The sequence below is a fragment of the Falco cherrug genome, chromosome 10 (assembly GCF_023634085.1).
Source record: "Falco cherrug isolate bFalChe1 chromosome 10, bFalChe1.pri, whole genome shotgun sequence".
Classification (NCBI taxonomy): Eukaryota; Metazoa; Chordata; class Aves; order Falconiformes; family Falconidae; genus Falco; species Falco cherrug.
Genome location: NC_073706.1, coordinates 38989770 through 39007552, shown reverse-complemented (window position 1 = coordinate 39007552; position 17783 = coordinate 38989770). Strand labels below are relative to the sequence as shown.

Sequence of the window (17783 nt, the reverse complement as noted above, 5' to 3'; positions counted from 1 at the left end):
GACAACTTGGGAAAAGGGATATCACAACTGGAGCGCAACAGTGTTTCTATGTCTGGCAGAGTGAAATCTTTCAAGACCTGAGTTTAGACAGTCTAAAATAAATTGTCAGTATTCAAAAAACCCATCTTAAGCCTCTTTTGCTTACATAGTGTTATGGAAGTCAACTGCTATTGTAGATAATTAATGATTTTTTAATACATATTAACAAATACTACTATTTTAACTTGAGGCAGTTGAGTGAGAAATACTCACGTGTAGCATTTGAGGGAATGTCAGCATAAATCACACTTACAGTAAGACTGCATTTTTAATTACTGTACTCATTAAGATTCAATGATGCCATAAGGCTAAGGCCTTATATCACAGATTGGTTCTGAACTAAAAGGTGTGTGCACATGTAGTTACGCACATTTGTGTTATTTTCCTTAATTGGCTACAAAATAATATAATTAGGTTGGGGACTAGATCTTGGGAATTTACCTATTATACTTCTGTTTGTTAAGGAACGTGCATAACACAGAACCCATGTAGGCTTGGCTTGTGGCACAGTTGTCAAATTTAGCATAGACATTCAGACAGATAAGCAACGTACTCTTCTTGTGTGTATCACCTACAAGCCATTATGGCTTAGTGTGTAAATCTGTACGCAACTATTGAAAAATCCCCTTATGAATGTATATAGCTTAGAACTAATTTTTTCCCTTTGTTAATTCTTTGATATCAATGAGGAATTCTTCAGAAAATGTATGGATTGGTTGGTTGCATAAGGGCAGTTGTTATTTGGACAGAAAATTGTTAATGGTCAGGGATTTTCCACTAAAATATTTGCAAATATTCCTAGTCAAACATCAGTTTGGTTTCTTTTTGGGTTTTGAGCTTGCATTAGTCCATGTTCAGAACTTTAAAATTACCTTTGAATTTTTTAAACTTTTTATATCACTGGAACAGAAAGAGCATCTAAATTAAAGCTTCAAGCTAACTTTATTTTTCAAGTATTTCAGGAATTATACTTCTGAACTGAGATTTTATAAGTTGGCTGTGTATTTTCCTGTGTTAAAATGCTGTTATTGAAAATGGTCAACCAAGCCTATGTCGCCCAAAATAAAAACGGGGGAATTGTGGATAACTGGCTAGCTGAAAAGGGTCACATAGACATAGTCCAGCTGGCTGAACAAAAGTGCGCATCGCTCTCAGCTTATCTGAAGTAAAGCAAAATACACTGTCTTTGGCTGTCCTTGTTACACAGTAACAGGAAGATTTTGGTGGGAAAAGAATGTTGCAGGTGGGAACAGAAAACTACAGAAGAGAAACAAGGGGCGGGCTTGGTATTTAGGCAACTAACCAATAATGAGCTTAACTTTTGTAATATGTATGAGCTAATTATAACAAGGCATAAAAGGTGACTGTAAGGGACAATAAACGAAGTCTGCTGATCACTCATATTGAGTGACTGTGTCTTCCCTCCGTCGCAACAGGAAGGAACATCAGGAATACTATCTCAAGAAATAAGGGAAATAATAGGCAAAACCAGCCTCACCACTCAGTTTGAAAAACATCACCAGGCTTGGTGACAACTAGTAAACTTCACCTACAACCCACAACAGGAGCAAACTGAAGCATATGTGCTCCCAATTAGTGCAGCAAAAGAACAGGCAATCTTTCCCGTTGCGACACTAGGAGCCATACACCAGAAAGTCACTGTCAGACCCCTAGGCCATAATGTTTGGGCAAGTTATGGTCAGACCAAAGGCAAGTGGCAGTCAATGAACATGGAATGAACATGTTCCCCAGGGAACAACTGGGATACATCTGTGAAAACGCAGTAATAAGAGAATGAAGATCTGTGTTTAGATATCAAAAAGGCTATGCGTGCTTTTGAAATGTTTCCACATATTAAAGCCCAGCCACAAATATTTTATGTAGGAAATGGATGCACATGTGTTACAACTTCTTCTGGTAACAAGAGTATTGATAATTGTCATGAAATGGCAAATGGTACTAAATTTTGTATGTATAATTTTACTAGAATTGTAGGCTGTGACTTTGGTTATGTTGTTCCTGTAACTACCAGACAGTTAATTGGAACTGATTATACCCTGTATCATGATATACCTAAATTAAAAATAGGCATGAACATTAGCCTCTTCAAAGCAATGCTTAGACACCCCAACATAGAAAGACTGGTCCAAGAAATAAACAGAACGGCCCAACACATGCTTCGACAGGAGAAACGTGACTCTGAAAATATAAAATCCATCTTTAGCCGATGCAGAACAAGTTGGAGAACATCACTGGTGGGACACCTTTGCAGGCCATTCCCCCAAAGCAACACAAGTATTCTACTATTTAATACATCCCATGTTAAGTCATGTTGGAAGGAATGATCCTGTTATCTCTCTTAAACGTCTGTCTGTGGTATAAACTAAGTATCATAGTCAGAAGAACACAAATAATGTGATCAATGATGCATGTCTACCAAAACCCTTTGTCTTCAGAACTTGACAAAAGACTTCCCAAGTCCTAAGAAAAAGGGGGAATGAAACAGAGCAAGGTCTTGAAAGATTATTCGGGATGAGTTTGGTACCATGCTCTGGGGGATGCTCTGTTTATGTTGAGATATAACAGAGACGGCACGGCCTGTTCTGTTCTGCTGATGCTACTGAAGTAAGAGACAGGAGAAATGTACTCTGAGCAATCTAGCAGTCATAAATAAAGATAAGGTGGGCATTTGAAGGAGATGAGAAGGCCATGAGTCAGGAGGCTTTGCAAGCTCCAGCCAAAGAACGGAACGACCACCCAAAAGTCTCCCCAAAAGACAATTCTAGAAGACTCCACTTCAAGCTCCACCTAAACCCCATCTATTATGAATATGATGATTAGATGTCAAAATCAAATGAATATGTATGTAAAGATGTTGTAACCTCTCGTGAAAACTGTATAAATTACCTGACTTTTCACTGAAAACTTTGGGGCTAGTTTGTCTGGTGCAAACTGGCTAGCTCCCCAGCATTGCACGAAATAAATACCTTTGCTGCTTAAAGACAAAATTCATCTCTGAGCAGTTACTCTGTGCCGTTTTGGCATCACCCTCCTAGAGAACTGCAGAGCTGTGGACTTTCAGAAACACCGGGGCACAACGCTTGGCCAGCCTGAAATGTTCAGGAGGCTCTCAGCAGTAGAAACCGTTCTGACTTTACAGCAAGGCTGACCACACTTGCGAGTTTTCTTTTGCATGCTCACACCTGCAAGCCAAACCAGAACAGCTGCACACACAGCAGAGCAATTGCTCAGCACATCTACACCAACAGAGCTCTCCTAAAGCACACCTGGAGCCACTCATACCCCAAGTCAACATCTACAGCGGAACCTGGCCACAAGCTTTGACACAATGTCATTTTGGGGTCAAACTGATGCACACCAAAAAATTAGTAAAACACACCTCCTTCTCTGCCACGTCAGGTATCGTGCTCCTTCAGTTGAGCTGTAACTGTTACATTATTTCCCAAATGCAAAGCCAAACAGAGAAAATATAACCAAGCATGCTCCTTAAAAAGCACAGGCAACTGTTCATTGTGTGTGACCAAGGGATGATGTGACCACGGCCCTTCAAACTTGCGGGATGCCTAGGCGGGACTAAACAGTGCTTGCAAACAAAGAACATGCCTGCTCGTTAAGACAGGCTGGTCAAGTTTACCACCAAAACTCTACATCAGCATTTGCCAACCCTGTCCAGCTTTGGGTCGCCAGAGCCACACTCAGTTCACTTGAAAGCATCTCCTAGTAGCAGTATCAAGCTCAGAACTGTACCTCCCAGATGCCTACGTGGAAGAAAACTCAAACTGTGCCCCCTTCTCCTTAAGCTGGGTTACAGCTTGTGACAGGAATTTCATCCCACTGCTTGGAAAAGCTCCAAGGCTGCAGCTGAAGGGAACTGGAGTTCCCTGCGTCTCAGAGTAATTCTAGAGCTAAAGTGGTGACAGACATCAGCTCTAGATCAGACGATACATGCCAGCACTCACCACTGACCCAGGGTGGCAACCTCCTTCTGTCCTACCCAAAGGTTTCAAACCCAACACACTGTCTTCCTACGGCAGGAAGCTTTTAATTTTTTACTTTTTAATTTTTTACAAATTTATAATTCGTAACACCGTTAACGCATTCCTTGAGACGGGACTACAGATACATTATGCAGACCACCAACCTGCCGTTTGGAAGCACTGGAGCTTTATGGTGAGAAATTTTTTCTACAACAGAGCGAGCAATGGTGAATAAATAAGACTGAGACAGGGTCCTTTTCCTCGAGGGAAAAGCACGCAACACATCAGCGATTGTTGAACAGACGGGCAGAATTCTCAGAAAAAGCAACCCCTAACTCTTAACAAGAAAAAGAAGGTCATTCCTCTTAATAAAAGCACAGCTGTGCTGAAACAAGTCAACACAATGTACTCACCTGTCCTCCTCCCAGATGAAGGCATATAAGCAACATGTTTCTCTGGAAATGACACGCTTAGGGCATCAGGTTTTCTTACCCCATCCTTTCATGGCATCACCTTTAAAAAACACCAAGAAAAGGTCAGTTGTGGTGTTGGCTTGGGAGATTCCCATGCCTGGGGGGAGTCAGGAATTCCACAGTAGTAAGTGCCTCTTTGGACACAGACTTTCCTGAGGTGCTCCCCACCTCCAGACAACTCCCTGGACCCCGAGTGGCACGTACAGGTGCAAGGAGGAAAAGAACGTCAGGGAACAGACCAGAGGCGTTAGGGAAAGGCGGGGGGGGGGGCGGGGGGGGGGGGGGCGGGGGGGGGGGCGGGGCGGGGGAAGAGAAGAAGAAAACCTAAAAAGAGACAGGGATACAGATGAGGACAGAGATGTAAAGGGAAAACCAGCCCTGGGCTGCAGGACAGAGGCGGAGGATGAAGAAAAGGGGAGAATGAGAGGGAGTGGGACACAAGCAGAGAGAGTAAAAGAGAAGGGAGCAGCAGAATGAGAGAGAAAGACAGAAGGGAAGAGGGAGCAGGACAGAAGAATAGGATGGAGAGCTACAGGGAATCAAAACACGATGGGTTTGTATGGCAAGGTTTGGGGAGGAGGAGGAAAAGGAGGAGAAAGAAGAAGAAACAACTGTGTGATCAACTGACCGCAGCTGCCGTTCCCCATCCCCCTGCGGGGAGGAGACAGGGAAATCGGCAGTAAAGTTAAGCCCCGTAGAAATGGGGGCTGGAGGGAAGGTGTTCTGAAGATTTGCTTTTCCGGCACGTTCTCCTGCTCTGACTTGACTGCTAATCAATCGCGCTGATTTCCCCAGGTTCAGTCTGTTTCGCCCACGGAGGTAATGGCGGAGTGACCTCCCCATCCTTGTGCCCACTCGTGAGCTTTTTGTTATATTCTGTCCCCCCTGTCCAGCGGAGGAGGGGGAGCGGTAAGAGCAGCTTCGGTCCAGCCCGGGTCACCCCCACACAAAATCACAGCGGCACAGGGAAGGGGAGGGGGGGCAGAGGAGGGGCAGGGGGCGCCTGGGGCACACAAGAGGGGAGACAGGGTCCCACGGACCAGGACTCACCACAGCTCTCGCTTTGGTACCGCTGCGAAAATGTGCCAGTTCAGACGCGCCTTTCCCCCTCTCCTCTCCCTCCCTCCCTCCCGCAGAACGCCGGCCGCTCGGCTCCCCCACCCCCGGTAACCCCCGGGTGTCTCACAGCTGTTCCTCGCAAGACGCGGCCTCCCGGACACGGCGCGTCGCTCCCTCGCGCACCGGGGGCCGCCCCAGGCTGTGGGTGACACACGGACCCCGCGGGTGACACACGGACCCCGCTGTGCACGCTGGCACCCGGCTGCTGCGGGGCTGGTCCCCCCCCACCGCAGGGCCAGGCCCTCTGTGCCCGCAGCAGGAGGCAGCTGCTGCCCGCCTGCCCTCGGGTTCCTTCTCCTTCGCCTCGCCCCGGCCGGCCCGGCTCCTGCCCACACCGGGCCGTGCCCCCGCTGCCCTCCCGCACCCGCGCCGCGGGGGGCGAGGCCGGGCAGGGACAAACCCCGCCAGCCCGAGGCGGCGCGGCCCCCGGCAGAGGGACAGAAGCGCAGGGGGCCGTGACCGGCGCCGCTCGGCCCCGCCCGGAGCCGCTCCTGCCGCAGGCCCTTCCCGAGCGGCAGCGGGGGGCCGGCTGGCCGCCGCCACGGCAGCGCCGGGGGCACCTGGGGCTGGGGCCCGGCTGCGGGGGAGATGCTGCAGCGGGGGCAGCGGCGCGGGGCGAGCGGGGCCGCGGCAGGCTCGGGGGTCTGGCGAGCTGGGGAGGCGCCGGCGCCCGGGGGGCGGCCTCCTGCTTCCCCGCCTCCCCCCCCTCAGCCCCCGGACCCTCCGGGGCTCCCGCACCCGGCTCGCGGTCGGCTGGAGTCCCCCGTGCCGCCCCCCGAGGCGGCCGGCGGGCAGGAGACACCCCCACGCCCCCCGCAGGGTCCGCTCGCCTCCCCTGCGCCCCCGCACCCCCCGCCGGGCTCGCCCCCCGCAGCAAAGCGCCCCCCGCGCCGCGCCGGCAGCCCGGGCCCCGCCGCTCCGGCCCGCAGCGCCGCCAGCCCCCGGCACGGCCCGGGCAGCGCGGCCGCAGCCCAGTGCCGGCAGCCGGCACCGCCCGGCGCTCCCGGCACAGCGCGGCCGCCCCCCGGCAGCGCAGCCCCCGGCCCCCCGCGCAGCCCCGCGCCCCCCAGCGCGGCTCCGGCCCCGCTCCCCGCCCCGGCCCGGGCCCCGCCGCCCCCCCGGCGCTCTCCCCCCGCGCCCGCCGCTCGCCGCCCCGGCCCCCGCTCACCTGCCCCGGCGCGGCCGCGGCCCGGCGGCGCTCAGCGGCCGCTCCGCTCCCCGCCCCGGCCCCGCCGCCGGCAGCCGCCCCGCTACAGGGAGGGGCCGCCGCCGCCGGCCCCGCTGCCCGCCCCGGGGTCCCCCCGCCCCGGCCCTCAGCCGGAGCCCCGCGGGGAAAGGGGCCCTGGCCCGACCCCTCCCCCGGGCTCCTCGCAGCCCCTCGCCCGGCGCCGGGGGGTTACTCGGGGCACGGGGAGCGAGCCCCGGGAGCGAGCCCGCTGCGGGGCTGGGGGCCCCCGCGCCCCCCCCTGCCCCGGGACGCCTCGGCCGGCGTTCCCCGAGCCGCGCTCGCCGTTCCGGGGGGCTCTGCGACGCTCCCCTCCGTGCCCGCGCCGGGACGGGCTCCCCAGGGCACGGACCCCCCCGGCATGTGGGCACATGAAGGAGACCCCAGCGGGGTGCAGAGGGGCTGGGGCGGGTGCGGGGCGGGTGCGGGGCAGGGGGCAGCTGAGCTGAAGGGGGAGCCGGGAGCCAGGTGAACTCCTGAAATCCCCGTGGGGCCGCGGGACAAGGTGGCACCGTCATCGCAATCCAGGCTCACCGACCCCAAAAGGGGGGTCCTAATATAATACCTGCTGGTCATGCAGGAGGTATTGAGGATGCCTTTTCAGGGTGGCCCGAAGCATGCCCTTGCCGAACCAACAAAGCTAAAGAAGTAACCAAAGTACTATTACAAGAAAGAGTACAGAGATTTGGGGTTCCAGCAGTAATCTCATCCGACTGGGGGCCACACTTCATTGAAAAAGTCATTCTGCAAGTTATTAAATTTTTAGGAATAGACTGGCAGTTACACACCCCATATAATCCACAAGCAAGTGGTCAAGTGGAAAATGAACCACCTAATTAAGCCGCAAATTGTAAAACCTGGACAGGAGGCTGGTTTATCTTGACCTCAGTCATTGCCTCTGACGCGCCTGAGAATTAGAACCAAGCCCAGAGCTAAAGAAGGGCTAAGTTCTTTTGAGATATTGTATAGGAGACCTTATAGTATACAAACAGGAGCAGAGCGTCAGCCCGAGTTGAGAATGAAGTACTTACTGATTATGGAAGAAGCATGCAGAAACAGCTTCGAGACGTAGTTTTAGGAACTGGAGCTCCAGGTCTTGATGGACCTGTGCATAACATGGAGCCAGGAGATTATGTATGTGTCAGACCTCTTTCAGGTTCACCTCTGGAACAGAAGTGGGAAGGTCCTTTCCAAATACTGCTTACATCCCATACCGCAGTCAGAGTTAAGGAACAAGCATCCTGGATCCGCCACACCAGAGCGAAGGCAGCCCCTAAGTCACAATGGAAATCAACACCTACCAGACCTCTGCGGCTTCGGATCCAACAAAAAGACCATTGATTGTTTGTATATTAACAATGTTCTGTACAATAGGAACTCATTCTTGGGACCAGAATCTGTTTGTACAATTAACCCATAATGTAACGAATGCTTTGAATCTGGCAGATTGCTGGGTATGTTCAGCATTTTCCAGAGGTAGTAGAGAATTTCCATTATATGGTGTAATGGTATCACAGGCAAATTGGAGCTGGCCATTTAATCATGCAGGATTTGGTTGTTACAAATCTCCAGATAGTACGGCAGGACCCTGATATGAAGTACAGAAATCAGGAAATTCTACAATAATTAGAGGGAATGATGGGAATGAATGCTCCACTGACAGGATGGCTCAGTTTAAACTATACTGCTCTGAATTGGAGTGTATGTGGCCCGCCAATTCTAACACCAACTAATACAAAAGGAAAATATAGTATTACCCTGAAATGTGGAAAAGTGCATCTAGATATGCTCGCTAATCAGACCTATAGCTGCTTACATCAAGGATTATGGTGGTTATGTGGAGATGGCAGGGCCAGGAAAAGACTACCTAACTGACGGCAAGGTGAATCTGGGGTAGGATACCAGTTCCCCAAGGCAGGATATTTAATCATTCGCATCCTCCACCAGGTGTTTTGAGATCCCCATGGAAATTGGTTAAATGAGGAACTAATAACCCCCTGATGACCCAAAAGCCCCTCAGCATTCCATAGTTTTGCGAGACGGCATCTTCCTTCATTAGGGGTGAGTTAGAAAAAGCAATAATAAATATTTCTGCCACAATAGAACAAATGGAAAAACTCACCATGGACGCTGTACAGGGAGTCCAACAAAGTTTCTTCATTAAGAAATGTAGTACTTCAAAACTGAATGGGTCTGAACAGACTTTTAGCAAAAGAAAGAGGATTGTGTATGGTTATTAATCAAACTTGCTGTGTCTATGTTAACCAAGAAAAACGTATTGAAACGGATTTGCAACAAATTTGGATAACCCCCAAAATACTACATCAAGTATCCCTAGATGACACTTCCTTTGGATTTTCTGACCTCTGGGAAAAGTTTACTTCTTGCCTACCTCATTTTATGTGGCTGAAGCAGCCCTTTGTTGTAGTTATCATAATTATTGTATTAGAATTATTGATTTGTATTACGTTACGATGCTTTCTGTGCATGTGAAAAAAAAATAACAATAGCAGTTATGAAGAATGGAAGAAACAAGGGCTAAGACAAAGGCTAGAAGATGGGAAATATTTTACCAGAATCCATACTGGGGGAAGGGGTGCATCTCAGAGGCAGAGGGGCTCTAATCACCCCGTTTGCAGTGAGGAAGTAGCTTGTGCAAGTGAGTCCACATCACAGAGCAAAATCCTGCCACAGGACCTGGGCTACCCAGGAGCACACAGCTAAAATGTATGGAGAGTGGGATACTGCACTGCCTGGTCCTACTCCCACCTCACACAGTGCCCGCCTCAGGAGCCCTCAGTGGGGAATTCCCCTGTTTTCTCGCAATACCCAGTATCCCCATCATCACCTCCACTCCAGCCAGTTCACACCCCCATGCCCCTTCGATGGGTGTGCAATTGCATCCGCAGCCCAGCAGCAGCACAGTGAAGCGGTGCAGTACCCAGGTGGGTGGATGCCCCCTCCGTGGGGCAGATCCGTCACACAGCTACAGCACGAGGTAGAGCACAGCACTCCCCACTGTGCCCGGTGAACAGGCATGTCAGTACTCATTTCTGAATTTGCTGATCTTTTTAATGCATTCTGTAGCCCAAGGCCTTATTTATCACCCATGCTATCCTCTGCACTGACAGCAGTGCTGATCTTCCTCGCAGGCTGTTGTTTTCTCATCCCACCCGTGACATCAGAGTGCATCAGAAGTAACAATTTTTTTCCTCTGTGGCCTCTTAATGTGAGGGCAGTTCCCTGGCATCCCTGTCTAACAGCTAGGCACTGAGGCACAGGGCAATTACAAACATCCCTTAGATCCTGGGCCAGGTGAGCCGTGGGTTTTGCTGGCAGACCCGAAGTGCACGGTGCAGTGAGTATCTGGCTCTGCAGCCACAGCAGCGGAGCGCTGAGCACCAAGAGGTGCTGTGCCAGTGGAAAATGAGGGACGCACCCTGGCACGGTGGTGGAGAGACTGGATGAAATGATCTTCCTGTAGGCCCTGTGTAGCCTCCGCCAATAACATTACCCAGAGTGATTTAAAGAGTCAGTCACCAATATTCGAGTGAGCGGAGGAGGTTATCTTTATTCACCAGCGCTGGGTGCATGGGGGATCCCTCCACCAAAGTCACCCACACCGAGGGGATTTTTCAGTCCCCTCTTTATACAAGCAACTCAGACCTATTCATTAACTTTCCAGGAAATCGTTTACATATTCATTACAATGCCAGGAACTCATTTACACATCTCACTAAACTAGTGACCATGATTTAAGTCCTTGTCTTTGCCACCTTTCATAAACAGCAGGAACTTAGGACCAGAGAGCCTTTTTAAAGATGACAGATCCAAGGACTTTGCAATTAGTACATCCCTCATGTTAGCAATAAGGGTCCTTGCATGTTTCCCAGCTTTTAGATAAACATAGGTACATCATCCTATAGATAAGTGGTGCATCATTCATCATTCAGCACTTCGTTGTCAATGCAGTTTCATCTGTGCATCCCGTAACAAGTCTGTGTCGTGGTAAAACACACAGATTTACATTAGTAGTAGAACTACTACACAGTGCGTTTTATTTCAGTTTTTATGCCAATATCCCCCACAGCCCTGCTGACCAAGGGATATTGTTTTACCTGAACTAGGCAGGCCTCCTGCTTATCATTTTTACTGTAACAGGTAAAGCATTTTTTGCCTTACCTGGAATTTACTCCCGGATATACCTGGTTAAAGATTTCTTTTACTTCAGGGATAAAGATAAGCTCAAGATTTCAATTAATTGATTATTTTTAAATTTTGGGTTCATTTCTCCTTCTTTAAACATCTAGATGTTCTAATAAATCTCATCCCAACAAAGATTTTGGTGAATTTGGCATTCTTACTTGTTTTCTTAGTTTGTATTTTAAAGGTTTCAGGATGTTTTCCTGGTGGCCAGCAGCTCCCACAACTGTAACAAATTCTGTTCACTGAAGTTTAACACCAAGTAAGTTGGTTTTGTATTCACTAAAAATTCCACCTCATTTTTCCTAGTCCCTATTTCACCAGAACCCCTTGCTGGTTCTTTAGCTTAGGGCAATCTCGCTTCCAGTGTCCACTTTCCCTACAATATGCACAGTGATCCGATCCCATAGGAGAGGGATTCACTTTTCACTTCTGCCTGACATTCCTCCTGTCTCTGCCTCATCTCCTCTACCAGTTCAGCACGACCCAGCTCTTCTCTTACCTTCTGTACAGGTTCCCTGTTCCTTCTATCAACTTTTCTACATCACAGTTACCTAATAACAATCAACTCGAACCTTTATCTAGTCCTATTAGATCATCCTGATAAGTCTTTCCCAACCAACTTTCAAACATCTAAATTTCCCCATCAAAGACTCACCTTTATTCTCCTCAGACCCACCGCCTGCCCTAGAGGGGCCGTTACCGGTCCCATTGTACTGCAAATGCTGCAGCAATTGGGGTGACATTGTCAGGTCCTTCTGCTCAATCGTCAGCAACAGCAACCCCCTCCTCCTCACCACCAGAAGGATTCGGGGCAGGAGATGCTCTTCCTGCTCTGCAGGTTACACAAGCCTGCCTCTGCTACAGCACTTCTGTTTTAACTCTTTCTTACCCTGAATGCAAATCTGCTACTTGTTGCTCTGTGTTCTTACATATCACGCCTTCGCAGGCAAACAGCAAACACCCTGTCATGCGTCCAGCATGCACCTTCGAGGGGGTATGGGGGTTTGTACAAACTCACCCCAATACTTTAACACTTTCACAGGGTCTTTGACTCTCCACACCCCGCTTTAGGTCTTACATACGTTAGTGCAAGTTTTTATCTTACAACGTGCTTCATTCTGGTTGCTCCACAGAAGGAACCACAACCTCAGCTCTTCTCTCTCTTCCCACCCCCCCCCACCCCCCAAAAAAAAAAAATTCAACAAGAATATCTTTCTAGTTTAGGTCTCAGTTTTTCCCTTATCCTTTTCTAGAGCCATAATCAAAGATCAGGTGGTGTTAATTCCACTTTTGTTCTCTATGAAGAAACAGCATAAGGTGTAAAATTGTGTTGTAATATAAGACTTCCTTCGAGTGGCCATCTTTCACCATCACCTAATGTATACAAAGGCCACCAATTCTGACAATATTTTAAATATGTCTTTTTGTTCAAATTTCCACTGGGAATTCTGCCAAATTCTTTCCAATGCTTCAAAATACATCCCAGGGGTGTTTTGGTATTTATTTCTTGGCTCGGTCTGCCCCCCATCGTCCTAATAAGTCTGGCATTTTTCTACAATGTGTTAGTTATTACTGGAGGTACCATACTTATCTCAGAACACACACCACAGTTCCAGACCTCTATTTAGCCTTATTTCTTGGTCTCATTATTTTTCTTCTTATTATTATTATTGGGGTTTTTTTGCAAGGAGATAATATATCTTAGACACTTGCAACCTCTTGCTCGAGTATACAGACAGCACCTACGACACTAAGGGCAGAGGCTAGTTCGTGCTTTTTCCAATGATGTTAGTTCTAATGTTTTGTCCACAGTCTCCCGCTATAATGTCTAATTATGCATTCCAACACTTCATAAACTGATTTTGCAATCGCTCCGTCCATCTCTGGCTGGCCCCTCGCGGGGAACACAGACACACAGATCGGGACTCCCCAGTCGCTTTGCAGTGACACCACGTCTCTCACACACGCCACACTCTCTGGGCAGCCCTCAGTCACACAGGCAGTATGCTACACGGTACCGTGCACTTACAACTCTAGGAATGCTGACAGTTTACGTTATCACACAAAGTACGCATTTCAATGAACAATTGCCAAAAAACAGATTCTCATTTTTTTCTGGCCTTAAGCAGAGTGTTAAGTTTTCAGCTATTTGCCTAGAATTACCAGAATATTTTTTTTTTCAACATACATTTCATAACTCCAATTTTGAACATGTAACAAGACAATACGTAGAACAAACAAGACACAGAGCGCTATTTCAGTTGTTATATTCTAGGAATTCCTCAAATCTTAAGACAACCTAAAGGAAGTTTTTAGCTTCCCAAATCTTAAGATAATCAAATAGGGCTATTACCCTTTTCAGAAGGCGTCCCTTCTTCTCAACCCTGCAAGACGGCGCCCTGTCTTTTGTCTTATGGGGTAAAAACAAATCTTAAGACAATCAAATATTCAAAACAAAGAATAAATATAAATACCTTTTATGTTGTGCAGAAGTCCTTGTCCACCTGTGTGAGAAGCCGAGAGGCAGGGGAGTCTTGCCGACAGAAGATGCAGTCGGGGGCCCTGAGGGTCCCCAGGCCCCTGGATTCCAGCACTGGTGGAGAGCTCTCCTGGCTGGCTCGCAAAATCGATGCCAAAACAGCACAGAGTAACTGCTCAGAGACAAATTTTGTCTTTAAGCAGCAACTCCCACCATATACTCACTAATTCTTTACACTATATGCGCTTTAAAACATATAGAGGTTTACACTCACCCCTCGGATGTTCAAGACAATAACCACATGTCAACATTCATGATATACCTAATACAGAAATGTTCTCACATTTCCAGCATAAAATGAGTATAACAAATATTATTAGTAACCCTATAATTATTAATCCTATATACACAGATTGACTTCAAATCATCAAACGTGTCAGTCTTCCAACCAAAACAGAATTAGAGTTCCGATATTACCTCAATATCAGAACAAATACCAGAACAGAATCAGAGTTCTGATATTACCTCAATACCGGAACAAATACCAGAACAGAATCAGATGTATACCTGCGGTGCTAGCTACCCGGCATACGCCATCCTGCATAAGCATGCAATGATCTTATGTCTTACGGACAGCTTTACAGATGGACCAGTCCCAGAACAGAAATATCCAAAACAGTACTGTTCAAAATATAATATTAATATAATATTTACAATTAATATAATATTTGAATAAAGATAGTACCTTTGCTCCGCAAGATGGAGTCCTTGTCTGCTCCTGCGGTGATCCAGATGAGACGAGGAGCCCCTCCGGGAAAATCCCCGGGGGTACCCTAGGGAGTCCCCGCTCGCTCTCAATGGGTCCCGCAGCCGAGCAGAGGAGGTCCCACCTGGGTCGCCAAATTGATTTAAAGAATCAGCCACCAATATTCGAGTGAGCGGAGGAGGTTATCTTTATTTGCCAGCGCTGGGTGCATGGGGGATCCCTCCACCAAAGTCACCCACACCGAGGGGATTTTTCAGTCCCCTCTTTATACAAGCAACTCAGACCTATTCATTAACTTTCCAGGAAATCGTTTACATATTCATTACAATGCCAGGAACTCATTTACACATCTCACTAAACTAGTGACCATGATTTAAGTCCTTGTCTTTGCCACCTTTCATAAACAACAGGAACTTAGGACCAGAGAGCCTTTTTAAAGATGACAGATCCAAGGACTTTGCAATTAGTACATCCCTCATGTTAGCAATAAGGGTCCTTGCATGTTTCCCAGCTTTTAGATAAACATAGGTACATCATCCTATAGATAAGCAGTACATCATTCATCATTCAAGAGCATGAGGAGGGGAAAGATATTCAGCTGCTTTAAGGTTTCTATTCTACAGCACCTTATCTTCTCACTGCCTGTCATCTAGCACCCACAGCAAATAAGCAGGGCACCCGCAGAAGGCACCTTCCTTCAGTTTACAAACCCTGACCCACTCCTTGGGCAGATCGAGCATGAATGAGTGTCCCTGAGTCCCAGAGCAGCTGCATTATAGAGCCTTCACTGCAATGCTTGCAAGGAAAGGAGCACCTCTCAATTCTTACTGCACTGTTTTACCATAACTAGTTGTCCCCAGCACCAAATCTTGTGCGTTTCTACTTGAAATGCAGTTTAGAAAGCCCTAAATGATGACAAAGTTTCTTTCTAATTTTTTGCTCCCAAGTAAACCAAGTGTTTTGTTTGTCTTGCAATAAAATGTTTTTGATTCATATCCCAAAACTGTCAGGGCTTGGTGAATCCAACATGGATTTCTTCCAGGATACAGAATGAAAAGGTTGAGTTGTTCTCACTGCTCTGGTCTCCAGGAGGAGCAAAGAAAAGACCGAACTTGCTCCATACAGGAAATCGGGCCCACTGATGGTAATAATGATGAGGGAGAAGTGGAGCGGCACTTTCCTAACAGCTATTCTTGGTCTAAATTCTAATATATTTTGCAAATGCTGGGAAAGTAGTACCCCTGAAAGCCAGAAGGTCAGTCTTTCTGATGAGTGCTGGCTTCTTACCACTGTGCCACCACCAGGCACAAACAATACATATATTTCTCCTAAACTAACTTTCAGAGGCAGCTGTGGAAATAAACCATTGTCAGCCCAGCCTGAGAAGAGCACTTGAAATGTTATCCCAAATTACTGTTTTGGAGGCAATGGTGGGAAGCCCAAGTGACTTGGAACTAGTGCAACCAGTTCTGCCTCTTACACAAGAGGTCATTAGCATTTGAACAAGGTAGTGACATGACACTTCACAGGCAGAAACCTTGCTTTGAAGAATACACAAAAGCACACACATATCTCAGTTATTTGAATGGGGGAAAAGGTTTCTCTTGTCCATCCCAGATTTTCCAGGACACCGCTATGTTGTTTACTTGTCTGGAAGATGTGCCTTGTATACCCACCCAAAAGTAACTCACACTCCGGTGTGGAGACAAACACACACACGGGTTACTGGTGACAGGTCTTTCCCAGTGTTGGTAGACACAAACTGTTGGGATGCTGTCAGGTACTGCAGTGCTGTCCCTGCTTGCCACAGCTGAGAGACGGGATGCAGCTTGATGCAAGCAGACGTCACTTTAACTAGCCGAATATCATGATTATATACACACAAGCAATTGTTACATCTAATTCTGATCGGTTCAAAAACTTGCTTATTCAATAACTATGTGGCAACTCCTGCGAGGATCTCACACTAGCTATTTAGCAATTCAGCAATAAAGACAACAATGTCTGCAGCTCTTGCACCACGTCTTTGAGCAAGCTGACAAACTGACTGCCTTATTCCTTGTATAGTCTCAACTTGATGATTAGTCCCTGTTTCTATACCCTTCAGAAATTTCTCATGTCCCTTTCACCAGGGCTTGTGACCCACAAGCTCGAGCACATTCCTTTCAACTAACTGATTGTTATTTGTGGTCCTGCTTCCCAGGCCCCCTCCTGCACCTGCTCTTGTCCAGCACATCTGTGTGGTTCCCCCATTCCCAGCTGATCTGCTCGCGCCCACATGCCAGGACCTGTCCAGAGCAGTTTTTCCCCTGTGATGGAAAGTGCAGCACAAGGCTGTGCCGCAAGTCTGGAAACCCCTCCGTGCCCCAGCAGAGTACGGGACAGACTACCACAGCACAGCGCCTTCCCTTACCTCCTCCCACCCTTGGGGTCTGCAGCTCAGAAACGATCCCTTCCCCTCACGTGCCCTGCAGCTCTGGAGTCCTCATTTGAAATTTCAGGGGCAGAACTTATGAGCGGGGCTCCAACAGTCCAGCTGTCTGGGCATGCTGGACTGGCAGAAAGGCATCAGTCCAGTTTCCAGGGCCTTGGTGCAGTTTGGTGCCTCACAGCACAAGGGTTGTATCGACATGATGAACATCCGACGTTAGGGGCAACCTCCATCTGCTCCCCTTCAGGAGAAGTTTAAAGTGGTTCCCAAAGTCAATAGGAGTCATGTGTGCATATCTGAGGGTCTTCACTAATCCATCTGCTAATTAAATAATAATTAAAAGCCATGCTGTCCACATGCACTGCAATCATTACTTTTCATAATTAGCTAAACGTGTAAGTCAGAACCACTGCTTCAATTTTTTTTTTGTCCGCTGCCTCAGCCATCGCTTGCTTTGACTGCCTAGGCTCTTCACCAAGGCAGAAAATTGGTTTAGCTGCATTTAATGGGTCTGTGCTAAGTACCACTACATGCTGTGAACTCCTTGATGCCTATTTAATGACTCTTGCCTATTACAACGGAGAAAAAGAGATGATTTCATGATGACGTTCAGCAGTGGTCTGGAGCAGCAATTGAACAAATCCAACGAAACCCAAAGAAAATGGTCATGCCGCCTTAAGGTTGCTACAGCAGGTGCTTACAATTAGAAAGCACTCAAAGAAACCCTGAGTGTGGGCCAACACTGTTTACTACGTATTGACACGCTCTTTCTTCAGCTAAACACGTCTGTTGGACCACTTGCATTGGTGCTTTCCCCAGCTTTGGAGAGAGAACAGAAACAGTGTGAGCAAGACAAGAGAGCCACGGGCACAGGGAGGCTCCCACCTGTGTGCAAAACACTGGCCCTTGGGTTGCTTTTAAGACTCAGCCCAGTCCTCACTGCCTGGAGCACATTTTCTAACAGAATTCAACTCCAGTTCAGATAAAAGCCTATGTTTTGGGCATTATTTTGATGTGGTGTAAGGAGAGAGAGACACACAGAGTAAA

The 17783-nt window shown here is 48.0% G+C and overlaps 1 non-coding gene across 1 annotated transcript; it reads right to left on the bottom strand.

Moving 5' to 3' along the window:
* Nucleotides 1-3942: 3942 nt before the first annotated feature.
* Nucleotides 3943-4027, bottom strand: LOC129737023 (small nucleolar RNA SNORD45). The gene has a single exon (XR_008734356.1). It is a non-coding gene; the product is annotated as a small nucleolar RNA SNORD45 (small nucleolar RNA).
* Nucleotides 4028-17783: the final 13756 nt, after the last annotated feature.